This window comes from Scyliorhinus canicula, chromosome 5 (assembly GCF_902713615.1).
Source record: "Scyliorhinus canicula chromosome 5, sScyCan1.1, whole genome shotgun sequence".
Taxonomy (NCBI): Eukaryota; Metazoa; Chordata; class Chondrichthyes; order Carcharhiniformes; family Scyliorhinidae; genus Scyliorhinus; species Scyliorhinus canicula.
Genome location: NC_052150.1, coordinates 172,897,354 through 172,910,403, shown reverse-complemented (window position 1 = coordinate 172,910,403; position 13,050 = coordinate 172,897,354). Strand labels below are relative to the sequence as shown.

General features: G+C 48.1%; 1 protein-coding gene across 11 annotated transcripts in view; it reads right to left on the bottom strand.

Annotated features, from left to right (window-relative positions):
- The window catches only part of mllt10 (MLLT10 histone lysine methyltransferase DOT1L cofactor), a 447,863-nt gene that overhangs the window by 228,471 nt on the left and 206,342 nt on the right, over positions 1 to 13,050 (bottom strand). The gene's annotated exons all lie outside the window — the stretch shown is intronic.

The following is a 13,050-nucleotide window of genomic DNA, read 5'->3' as shown; positions in this document are numbered from 1 at the left end:
CAGTTTGATGAGAAATAAAGCGTTGCTCCAGAATGCCTGCTGCCTGTGAGTACTATCCTTTCTACAATACAGGTGCCTGAAGAAATAAAGTCTCTGCATCTCCGAGAAAGGTTAGTGTCCGGTGTTTTCAAAATAAACTGCAGCGAAATGAGTACGGGCTGTAAACCAAAGACTTTAATCAGCAGGCGTGCTGTGAATAAAGTGTGCTAAGGAAACACCATCTGAGGCAAGTACTCTCATCTTCTGACTCTCATCCTTATTATATTTATCCCTTTCCCCCTCTGTCTTTGTCTTGTGTGTGGGTAGAAGGTGGGACAGTTGAAGTGGATGGTAGGTATTAGCTTGTTGTTAACCAATTTCATTTACTGCATATTTCATGACAGTTCTCGGTTTAAATAAATAGCATCGTATTTACCTTTACAAACATGTTGAATGTAATTATTGGGCAGCCAAGGGTTAAAGACTTGGAATATATTTCAAAGAATTATTCATTAATTAACTTATGACACTGGGATCAGTGACTCTGGAAGTGATCGCACATTTGCCCAGGGCGTAGTAACAGCAGTCATTCTATTGTCACATCCACGCGTTGCCAGTCTTATTTTCCTCTTCACTACCCCCCTCTCTACTTATTGTGTTTGACCTAATTCTCATTTTAAGAATTCACCTTAAATGCATCACACACCCTCTTTTTTATGTTTCATCACAACCTCTGTGGTCATCAAGGAGCCCTGGCATTTGTTCCCTTTACTTAGGGACTTGTTGAAATATAATGAGCCTCTACCGGGAATAACTCTTCTTTAAAAATCACCATTGTAGCTGCCACGCTGGCCGGTAATGCTGACGAATGGAAGTGAGGTAGGGGAGGAGGCTGCGAGAGGTGGGCAGGTTTGGGTTTTGGTGTTGGGGGGGGGGGGGGGGGGGGGGGGGGGGGGGAAGAGTTGGACTGCGACGTGGCAGAGTTGGAGACGGAGCGTGGTCATGGGTGGAGGGGGGGTCATCTTGGATGGGCCCAGTTTAGGATGGTATTAGGAGAGTTAGAGCTGGAGGGCGAAGATGGCTAACGGTAGACGGGAGTGGAGGCATAAGACTCCGGTAGGAATTGAAACGCGGAACATTCGTGGGTTAAACAGGCTGATTAAGAGGTCCCAGACACAGTGATTTTGGAGCTTAAATGGCAGGGAAAGTAGCAAGGGTAAAGAGGACCGTGTTACACAGACAGAAAGGGGGGCCGATGCTCCCGAACATGCTGTACTATTATTGGACGGTGAATGTGGAAAAGGCGATGCGAGGCGTTGTTTGGTAGGGGGGAGGGGGTCAGAGTGGGTCGAGATGGAGGAGGAATCCTGTAGGGGATCCAGTCTGAGGACCATCAGCCTCGTTGCCACTAGTGCCGGGAAGTTTAAGGGAAGACTAGTGGTACAGTCGTCAAGCCTGGGTGTGGAATTAGCTGAGGAAACATTTTAAGTTGGAGTGGATGTCAGTGTTGACACCACTATGCGGGAACCATAAGTTTACGGCGGGGGTAATGGATGGGAAGTGGAGGGAGGGGGTGCTGGAAGGGGCGAGCGGCTTGTAGTTGGAAGGGAAGTTTGTAGGTCTGATGAAGTTACGGAAAGGTTTGAGCTGTCGAGCGGGGAGTGAATTTAGATATATGCAGATGAAGGGCTTTGCACGGAAGGAGTGGAGGACGTTTTCAGGTTGCTGGAGTACACCTTAATTGAGCAACTGCTACTCATGGATGAGTTGAGAAGGGGTAGGATTGGGGTCATATATGGGTGGATGGGGGAGCAGGGGAAGGGACGCAGGTGGGGAGGATCAAGAACAAATGAGAGGAGGAGCTGCCGGGGGGGGGGGGGGGGGGGGGGGGGGGGGAATTAGGCGGGGGACTGTGGTGCGAGGCAATGGGTTGGGTGAATTCAATCTTCTCGTGCGCGAGGATGGGTCAGGTGAATTCAATCTTCTCATGCGCGAGGATAAGCATGATTCAGTTCAAGGAGGTGCACAGGGTACATATGACCCGGGCGAAAGTGATTGGGTTCCTCCAAAGGGTGGTCGATGAGTGTGAGAAATTTGAGTGAGTGAGGGCCGACAAATCATGCACACATGTTTTGGGGTTACGAGAAGTTGGAGCGATACTGGGAAGTGGTGTTTGCGACGCTATCTAAGATTGTGGGGGTGGAAGTGAGGCCGGACCCAATGGGGGCCCTCGCCTCTCTAATTCCCCTGCGAAGGATCTTGCTAAATTGGAGGTCGGATATGCTGCCAGCGTGACGGCCTGGCTGGGAGATTTGTACGATTTTCTCCAGTTGATTAGAGTTGAGGGGTCAGCAGGGGTGGGGGTTGAGACACGGTTGATGTTGTTCATGACAATGTTTACAGAACTGTTTGTCACGGGGTGGGGGGAAAAGATTGTATAAACTGTGGTCTGTGTGTGCAGAGTGTCTTTGTATAAGTTGCTGTTTGTTTGGAATAAAATACATTTTTTTTAAATCAGTTAAAGTTTTTCACATCAATCTTTGGTTCCATTTAACACCGACTAGATTCTCCTTTCATCCATGCCATTAAAGTTCAACCTCTTCTAATTTAAAAGTTCTATTTAAATTGTTCCTTATCCTTAAGAATCATAGCGTTTCCAGCATGGTAGGAACAATGGAAGGGGGAGGGCACGCTCCAAAAGTGAATCAAATCAGGCAGCACTTTGGAACAACAATCACAGGTTCATTCCCGCAACAATAGACACCTCCTTCAAGAGGTGGAGACAGGACGAGGGGACACTGATGGTTAGGGACATGTACATGCACGGTAGAGTAGCGTTCCTGGAGGAACTCACAGAGAAGTGTCAGCTCCCGAGAGGGAACAACCTGAAGTACATACAGATTAAAAACCTTGTCCACAAGGAAACAACCTACCCCCAGATACCAGGACAGTCACTGCCAGGAAGAATACTGAAAGCAAGCGACCGAGGGGTGGGAACTGGTCAGACATGTATGGGCAACTGTCAGAAGAGCTACGCAAACTTCACCTCCACATGCACAGGGCTCAGCTGAACGCAACTCTAGGTGGTGCACAGGGTGCACCAAACAAGAACACGAATGAGCGGGTTCTTCCCAGAGGTGGAGGACAAATGTGAATGATGCCAGGGAGGCCCAGCCAGCGCCACATGTTCTGGTCATGCCCCAGACTTGTCAACTACTGGACATCCTTCTTTGAAACCATGTCCAGGGTTGTGAGGGTGGAGCCTTGCCCATGAGTGGAGGTCTTCAGGGTATATGAGCAGCCTGATCTATTCACAGGGAGGAGGACTGACAGCCTAGCCTTTGCCTCCCTGATCGCCCACCGGAGACACCTGCTCAGCTGGCAATCGGCAGCTGCACGCTGGCTGTCCAATCTGGCAGAATTTTTCAGACTGGAAAAGATAAAGCTCACCATCCATGGGTCATAAGAAGGCTTTCAAAGGACGTGGAAGCCGTTCATCAACTTGTTTCAACACCTGCTCGCAGCCAGCAACCAATAAAGTAGGGAGAAGGGAAGGGACGCAGAGCAAATCACGGAAGAAGGAAGCAAAAGAAAGGGAGATAATAGGGGACTAACGCACCCCAGAGGACCCAGGCAGAAGGGAGGAAAACAACAAGAGATTTGTTTGCTGACAAATTAATGTCTGAACACCACTGTGCATAAACCACTAAGTGTGGATTTGGGCCAAGTCTAGCAATGTAAAGTCTGCAAGAGGAGCATATTCGTTGAGGAAGTTGCCGGTTGGAACTTCTTCTTTTGTTGATATTGTTTGGCTTTGTTAATTTGTGAAATAAAATGTAAATAGCTCAATAAAAATATACTTTTAAAAAGTCATAGAGCACAGACAGAGGCCCTTCGGCCCATCATGTCTAAATCGACCATCAAGCACCTATTATAATCCCACTTTCCAGCAGTTGCTCCATAGCCTTGAATGCTAAGGTGTTTCAAATGCTCATCTAAATGCTTCTTAAATGTTGTGAGGGTTCCCACCTCTATCACCCTTTCAGGCAGTGAGTTCCAGATTCCCTCAGGATGAAAAGGTTTTTCCACAAATCCCCTCTAAATCCCCTGCCCATTACCTTAAATCTATGCCCCTTAGTTATTGAATTCTCTAAGGGGAAAAGTTTCTTCCTATCTGCCCTATCTATGTCCTTCATAATTTTGAACACCTCAATCAGGTCTCCCCTCAGCCTTCTCTGTTCCAAAGAAAACAACAACAGCCTAACCAGCCTCACTCAGACTCCAGCCCAAGCAACATCCTGGAGAATCTCCTCTGCACAATTTCCAGTGCAATCAAATCCTTCCTATAGTGAGGCAACCAGTACAGTACATAATATTCTAGCTGTGCCTAACAAGCGTTTTATATAGCTCTATCATAATCTCCCCACTCTCATATTCTATGCCTCGGCTAATAAAGGAAAGTATCCCATATGCCTCGTCTACCTGTCCTGCGTCTGTTAGGGACCTTTGGACATGCACCCCAAGGTCCCTCTGATCTTCGGTACTTTCTAGCATCCTACCTTTTGTTGTGCATTCCCATGCCTTTTTAGTCCTCCCCAAAATGCATCACCTCACACTTTTTAGGGTTAAATTTGCTACTGTTCTGCCCATGGGATCAGTCCATCTATATCGTCCTGTAATCTTCTCCATTGCGAGCCTAAACTTGATGATACAATAATTATTCTTACCCAAATAATTATTCTTACCCAAATATTCCCCACAGATACTTCGCCAACCTAGCTCAACTAATTCCCCAGCACCAAATTTAGCAATGCCTCCTTCCTAGTTGGGCCAAGAACATACATTATCCCAATCATTATTTGCATAACTAAAGTCACCCAATATCACCGCTTTATAGTTCTTGCACATCTTCGATTTCCTTGTAGATTTGCTCCTTTATTATATAACCACCCCCAGGGGAAGGAGTCCTGCTCAGGTTGCAGGATAAACAGGAGATTAATTGAAGTTTACTACTTACTACTCCTCTGAGTGAGTGCTGGCTGGTTGCGAGCCAGCCGGCTTTACACCGCAAGTCCTCTGAGGCCCCGCCACCTTTCAGCAGGAGAGCATGTATTTTCCGAGGGCTTCCGGGAAAACCAGATCCTGACGAAGTAGACTTTTGTCAGGCCATATGAAATCTTAAACCCCCCCCCCCCCCCCCCCCTCCCCAACCCCCCAAAAGTCCAAACACCCCCATGAACCGTTGATTGGTAGAAGAAAGAGAGATCAAAGGAGCAGAGGGCTGACAAACCCTCTTTGGTGCCGGAGGAACCTCTGAAGATCAGGGTGGTGGCGTCCTTGGCAGAGTGTACCGCGCCAGAGAACATCTTTTGAAATTGGAACGCCACGGCAGGACAGTGGCAGGCGTAACCTATACCTCCAATTTCCTCACCAGATGCCCCAGGGGTCCGGGCTCCATCTCTGAATCTGACAAGGACATTATCATCGGGATGTCCGGGGGTGGGTAGACTATGGCATTACAGATTTACGAGATCCTGAACCTGGATATTTAGGAACGGACTTGCCACTGCTTATGGACACAAGGGAGATCAGCGCGTCCAGAGATGATCCAAATGCGGTTGTAACCACTGGGCTTCTACCTGAACCCGATAGGATAGTAGACCTGTCTATTGCAGCCCAGTGCCGATAGTCAACGGGCACCTAGGGCGATATTTCAGGCAAAAACCTATTCTCCCAGGGCAAAATGACGGGCCAGACAATGTGGGGCAGGGGCTCACACCTGCTGATCTTGGGCACATCGCAACTTCGCACCGATGTCCGAAGGGGGTGGCGGCGGGAAGCTGCTGGTGTTCCTGGCAGACGGAGCATTGCTGTGCTAACTTCTCAATGTCACCGTTGAGGCCCGGTCATCATACATAGCTCCTCACCACCATCTACAGCCTGGTCACCCCCCCCCCCCCCCCTCCCCCCCCCTCGGTGCCCGTTGTGTAGGTCCCTTAACATAAATGCCTGGCCTTTGGGCAGGATCACAACTCGTGTACCCCACAGCAGAACAAAGACTTTGATACTTAATTCTGACATGATTAGAAAAAGCTCGCAGCTCCTTGGGCAATTAGTGATGCTGACCACCCCGGAGGACGAGGTAATGCACCCAGGCAAGGTTGGGATCCATCCGGGTCCAGTCACGGATGCGAGATCCGGTAACCAGGAAAGAGTCCAAAAACTTCAACGCAGAAACTATCACATCTGCCAGAGGGCAAGATGAGGCTGTGGCAGGCAGGGGTAGCTGGCTCAACGCATTGGCATGAGCCGAGTCCCTGGCCTATGTCCTAGAGAATACTCATAAGGAGTAACACAGCCCACCTCTGGATGCCCACCAACGCTATGGGCGGATTCACCTTATCCACCAAAAAAGACCCAAGAGTGGCTTGTGGTCTGTAACTAGAGTAAAATGGCGAATATAGATGTATTGGTGGAAACGCTAAACTCCAAAGACCACCGCCAAATCCTCCTCCTCTGTGCATACTTGCACTCGATGGTGGTCAGTGCCCTGAATGCGAAAATGGTCAGTCGTTCGCTATCATCCGGCATCCGATGGACCAGGATGGCCCCGATCCCATAGGGCGACGCATCACAAGTGACAATTAGGGGCTTACCCTGGTTCTAATGGGTCAACATGCCCATCGCTGTTTGACTCGATGGAAAGCCGCCTCCTGGGCAGAGCCCCAGAGCCACTCCTGGTGTTTCTTCAACAGAAGGGCCAGCACCGTTGGCAGGTTTAGGATGAACTTCGTACAGTAATTCACCAGACAGAGAAAGGAGCAAAGCCCTGTTATGTCCATTGGTGCTGGGGAAAGCTGTATGGCGCGCACTGCTCTCCACCCAGTGTGACCCTGCTTTGTCCACCTGGTAGCCCAGGTAGACATCCTCTTTAGTGTGAAAACGCACTTATTCTGCCGCAGCAGATGCTAGATTCCAAATACCACTGGAGCACAGTCACCAGGTTCCGTAAATGTTTGCGGTCGATTGCGCCTGTGACCAGGACATCATCCAGGTATACTGTGACTTGCGGGAGGCCTTGCAAAATAACTTCCGTAACACGCTGAAAAATCATGTAGGTCGACGAAACCCCAAAAGGCAACCCTATATACTCAGAGGCATTGCGTGTTGTTGGTAACGTATTTATGCGATGATAGATCCAGCGGCAGCTGCAGGTACGCATTGCACATATTGAGTTTGGTGAATGCACTGCCTCCTGCCAGCGTGGCACAAAAGTCCTCTATATGGGGCATGGGCTAAGGATCCAACTGTGAAGCCGTATTGAACGCAAGTTTATAGTCACAGCAGAGGCATACGGTCCCGTCTGGTTTCAAGACCGGAACCACTGGTGCCACACAATGATGCTCAGGTTCACCAAGCGGTCGGGTTCCTCATATACCCTGTCCATCAACGGGCCGAGGCCTAAAAAAACGAGGTTGAGCCCTAGATCGACGTGGATACATGGCAAGGCGCCTTAACCGAGTCATGAAGCCTGCCACCGACTCACCCGGGCATGCTCTGCTGTCATCAGGCAGTAGCATTGGACAGAGATGGAGGGAGGGGTGGTGACATGTCAGCCAATGATTTTGACCGTCTGTTTGAGTGTGGGTGTCTGGCGCAACCGGATACACGAGGTAACGATCATCCCGTACATTTGAGCCCCACACATGGTCAGTAATATCACCATCCGCCGCTCAACGTCCATTATAGCATGCACTCTGCACAACGGGTCCATCCTTCAACTCTGGCATTGAACACATCCAAGCGGCCAAATAAAGGCACCGTAAAGGACCATGGGTGCTATCCTGCAACAGGAGGTCCAGGAGGAAGGTCTAAATGTCAACAGGGGACCGCTAGTTTTTCCCTGTCGCCAGACATCCATACAAGCTACTCTCCGAGTGTGTACCGGTGTTTTTGTTTTTAAATAAATTTAGAGTACCCAATTAATTTTTTCCAATTAAGGAGCAATTTAGCGTGGCCGATCCACCTATCCAGCATATCTTTGGGTTGTGGGGGCGAAACCCATGGAAACACGGGGAGAATGTGCAAACTCCACATGGACAGTGACCCGGAGCCGGGATCGAACCTGGGACCTCGGCGCCGTGAGGCAGCAATGCTAACCACTGCGTCACCGTGCTGCCCGTGAACCGGTGGGTTCTGAGCCAGCTAGATTTGGACCGAAAGTCCTTGGAGGTACCACCCCCTTTCAGCGGCGGAGCGGGTATTCTCCAAAGGCTTCTGGGAAAACCAGAAACCTGACTCCGCAGGCTTTTGCCGGGCCCAGAATATGACAGCTATCTCTGTCTCTCTGTTTGTTTGCAGACCAATAATATGAAATGAAATATCCCCAAGTAATAAGATCATACCCCTTTTTGATTTAAAAAAGAAGTAAATTTAGAGGACCCGATTATTTTTTTCCAATTAAGGGGCAATTTAGCATGGCCAATCCACCTACCCTGCACATCTTCGGGTTGTGGGGATGAGACCCACTGAGATACGGGGAGAATGTGAAAATTCCACATGGACAGTGGCCCAGGCCCGGGATCGAACCCGGGTCCTCGGTGCCATGAGGCAGCAGTGATAACCACTGCACCACCATGCCTCCTTTTTTGCTTAACTTAGTGGATTCTGTCTTTGCCCCCTCACGGACATCCTCCCTTTCTGACGCTAACCAGTGCGGTAATCCCAACCACCACTCCCACTGTTTTGCCCTTCCCAATGTTTTCTGAATACTTGGTATCTTTGAACATTAAGCATTCAGTTATCCCATTTGCAATTAAGGTGAAATAGACCGACTAGAGTTATTGCAAAGTTTATGGAATGCTTTTGGAGACGTTGTGGGGAGATCTGGATTTAGCGAGGGATCCACGGAGGATTTGGTGAACTGACCACACAAAAGCTGGAATAAATCTGGGGCACTGCAGTTACACTGTCAAGTCTGGAACACAATAGGGAGATGCCACAGAGCCCTGGAAAAGGGAAGCTCTGCACAATATGCTCTGCCAAGTTAGAGCTGGACTCTTCCATGTTTTATGGCAGTAACAGGAGGCTATCTGGTCAGCCTGTAAATGCACCTAGCATTTCAATGTGCCTGCTTATCAACATTCTCCTGCATAATGCCCCATCCAAGTTCCAATCCAAGTATCCAGTGACCTTGCACACAAACTATCTTTTCCAATGTAGCCAATTCTTGTTCGGCACACATGCAGATCAAGACACTATTCTAGCTTTAAAGAAACATGCACCATCAATATCTGTTTTGGTGGCTGCTAGCATTAGATCAAGCATCAGGGTCTCTTCATTCGTGCTGTAGTGTTGTTCTCTCTTCCTCTTGGAGATGGGAAAGTTCAGACTGCAGAAAATCAGCAAGGGAAAGTAGGTGTGAGGGATGGGAATGTTTTGGAAAGTAAGGAGATCCATAGTCACACTATCAGCAGTTTGTATATCATGCCTTTCTTTACTCTTTCATGGGATGTGGGCATCGCTAGTTACCCTCGAGAGCAGAGTCAAACATCAAGGAGCCACATCTTGGCCAGATTAGGCAAGGACATCAGATTTCCTTCCCTAAAGGACATCAGTGAGTTCGAATGGATTTTAAACAACAATTGATGATGGTTGCCATGGTCACCATTACTGACACTAGCTTTATATTTGTTAATTGAATTCAAATTCTACCAGCTGCCATGATGGGATAAAAATCCACATCCCCAGATAGGCCCGAGCCTCAGGATTAGTAGTCCAGTGACATTACCACAATGCCACCATCTCTCCACAAAGGCCATATAGCAGGATGAGCATTAGGTGCAAATCGAAAAGGGGCACAGAACCAAGACTTACCTCACGTTTTGGGTGACTTCGGATTCTGTCACTGCCGACATAACACAGCACTGATAAAAAAGCTCCGCCATTTCACCTGATGCTCACAGCCAAAGAACAGATATTGGTGCTGCCCGTTTCCTAATCTTTCATATAAAGTTGGGTTCTGCATGCGTTAATCACCAAGGAAGAGTCCTCTGCAAAACTCAGGAGGAGCAAATGTCCTTGTCCCCCACTGGTCCTGCACTCCTCCTGCCAGTTATGATTCACCCTGAACTGCAAGAAAGGGAAGAATGTCATTTATTGAGCGCTACTCCGTTTAGGTATTGTGCCTGCCACCGCTGAATAGCTGGGTTATGGAGAAGCAGGGGGAGCTGGATAAGAATTTGGCATTGCTGTGAGGGTGAACTGTACTATCTGCATGTTAGGTTGGAGTCCTGGGTTCTAGGGACTGCTAAGAGGTGAAAAATCTGGATGTGGTGCTTTGAACAGCATGTGAGGTTGGTGGTGCTGCAGATAGGAGATATCCTTTGATCACCGGTATGAGCACATTGAACATTTTGTCACACTTCTGTCAAGTCCTCGGAGCCAGACACCAGCACTGACAGCCCTGGCTATCTGTTCTCACTTCATTCAGAGGGTGTTCCTAGGGGCTCTCCTTCATTCTCCATTCTCTTTCTGCCCCCCCCCCCCCCACCCCCACCAACTTCTAGCACTAAAGCCTACCACACTGCATTCGTGAATCTAGGAGCCCTTCCTCTTCCCTAGTGCTCCATTTACTGTGCCTGCAAATTTTTAGCTCAGTAGTTCAAAGACCCAGCCTTAAATTTAAACACAGTTTTCAAACATTAAAATAAAGCATATACGTCTCACAGTATTTTGTACTAGAGATTACAATGCTAAAAGGCAAAGCAAAGGTTCAAATTATTGACACTTTTAAGAACTTTTTATCCTGAAAACTAAATGCAGAAAACAGTAGAGTTTAAAACAGACAGGCAGAATGAAAATGCCCAACGGAACAAATTTCTTTGTATCTAGACTCCATCCTCTCCGCCCTAGTTCAGCCGCTTCCCACGTACACTCGTGATCCATCTGAAGCCCCCAAGTCACAACAATTTCCAGTTCCCTGGCCCTAATTGCCTCTTCTTCACAACGGATGTCCAATTCCTCAACACCTTCATCCCTTATAAGGTCTGAGGGCTCTCCGCCTCTTCCTTGAGCAGAGGCCTGAACAATCCCCATCCACCACCACTCTCTTCCGCCCGACTGGACTTGTTCTGCAGCTAAATAATTTTTCCTTTAACTTGTCTCATTTCCTGCAAATAGAAGGTGTGGTTATGCGTACCCACATGGGTCCCAGTTATGCCCGTCTTCTGTGGGTTATATGGAACACCCATATAACCAGTCCTACTCAGACCCACTCCTGCAACTCTTTTTCCGATACATCGATGCTACTTCATGCTCTCGTCTGGACCTGGAAAAATGTATCAACTTTCCTTCTAATTGGGCACCAGGGTGGCACGGTGGTTAGCACGGTGGCTGTCTCATGGCACCGAGGACCCGGACTCGATCCCGGCCACAGGCCGTGTGGAGTTTGCACATTCTCTCCGTGTCTGCGTGGGTCTCACCCCCACAACCCAAAGATGTGCAGGGTAAGTGGATTGGCCACACGAAAGTGCCCCTTAATTGCAAAAATTGAAAAAAATTAAAAACAAACTTTCCTTCCACTTTCCACCCCTCTCTCAGCTTCAGGTCCATGTCCTTCACTTCCTTGACTTTTGTCTCCATTTCTGGTGATAGGCCGATTGCCAATATTCATTACAAAAGCCCGACTCCCACAGCTGCCTCGACTACAACTTCTCACAACATGCTCCCTGTAAGGACTCCATTCCATTCTCCCAGTTTCTCCCCCTCCATCGCATTTGTTTTGATGTAATCTTCGAAAATGGTGTTCCTGGCATGTCTGTTTTTTTTTCATTAACTAAGGTATTCTCCCACCTGTGGTTAACGGGGCACTCAACCGGATTCAATCTATCTCCCGCAAGTCTGCCCTCACCCCTTCCCTTCCCTCCCTAACCATGACAGGATTCCCCCTTGTCCTCACTTTTTACTCCACTAGACACTATATTCAAAGGATCATCCTCTGCCATTTCCACCAGCTCCAGCCCGAAGCTACCACAAAACACATCACCACACCACCCGCCACACCCCCAAATCAGCATTTCCCAGGGATTGACACTCTGATCCATTCCCGCACCATGGCCAACTCATCATCCTCTTCTCATGACAACATCTCTTGCAATCACAGATGGTGCAACCTGTCTCTTTACCTCATTCCTCCTTACCATTCAAGGCCCCAAATACTCCTTTCAGGTTAAACAATGTTTCACTTGCACTTTCTTCTCACATGGGAGAGATGCACTTCCTTCAATTTGGTATCATGGGGGAGACTAAACACAGAAAGGGTGTTTGCTTTGCGGAACAACTTTGCTCAGTCTGCAAGCATGAAGCCGACATTCCTGTTGCATGCCATTTTGAATCAACAGCTTGCTCTCATGCCCACATGTCCATCTTTGACCTGCTGCAATGCTCCAGTGAAGCTCAGCGCAAGCTGGAGGAGCAGCATCTCAACTTCTGGTTGGGCACGTTGCAGTCCTCGGGACTCAACATTGAGTTTGCCAACTTTAGATTTTGACCTTTCTCCTCCATCTTAAACCCACCTTTGTCTTTTTAATATTCCACACATGTATTGCCTCAATGCAAAATCCCCCCTCCCCCTCCTCACACTAAGTCATCTACTTTTTGTTCTTAAAAGTTGCTACTTTTCATTGCAGTTTCTACATTCTCCCTCCTTTCAGTTCTGACAGAGTCCAGGGACACAAAATGTTAACTCTGTTTCTCTCCTACAACCTGCTGAGTTTTTCAGTGTCTTCTGTTCATGAGACAGAATGAAAAAATTGGATTGAAACTTAACGGTTGAGAAATTTACTGTGCAGTGGAAACTCAAGTTCTCAAATGCCTATTCTTTCATTGTCAAGATATACTTTTTGGTTCCAGAAAGTTTAATCACAAATGTATATAAGCTGGTCAGAAATTTGTGAATGCGCAGTCCTTGCCACTGTAGCTTTTTTCCCCTCTCTTTATAACTGATTCTCCTCCTCCCTCCCCAACCTTCCACACATTCATGTCCAAAACCTAACCTAATTTACTCATGTA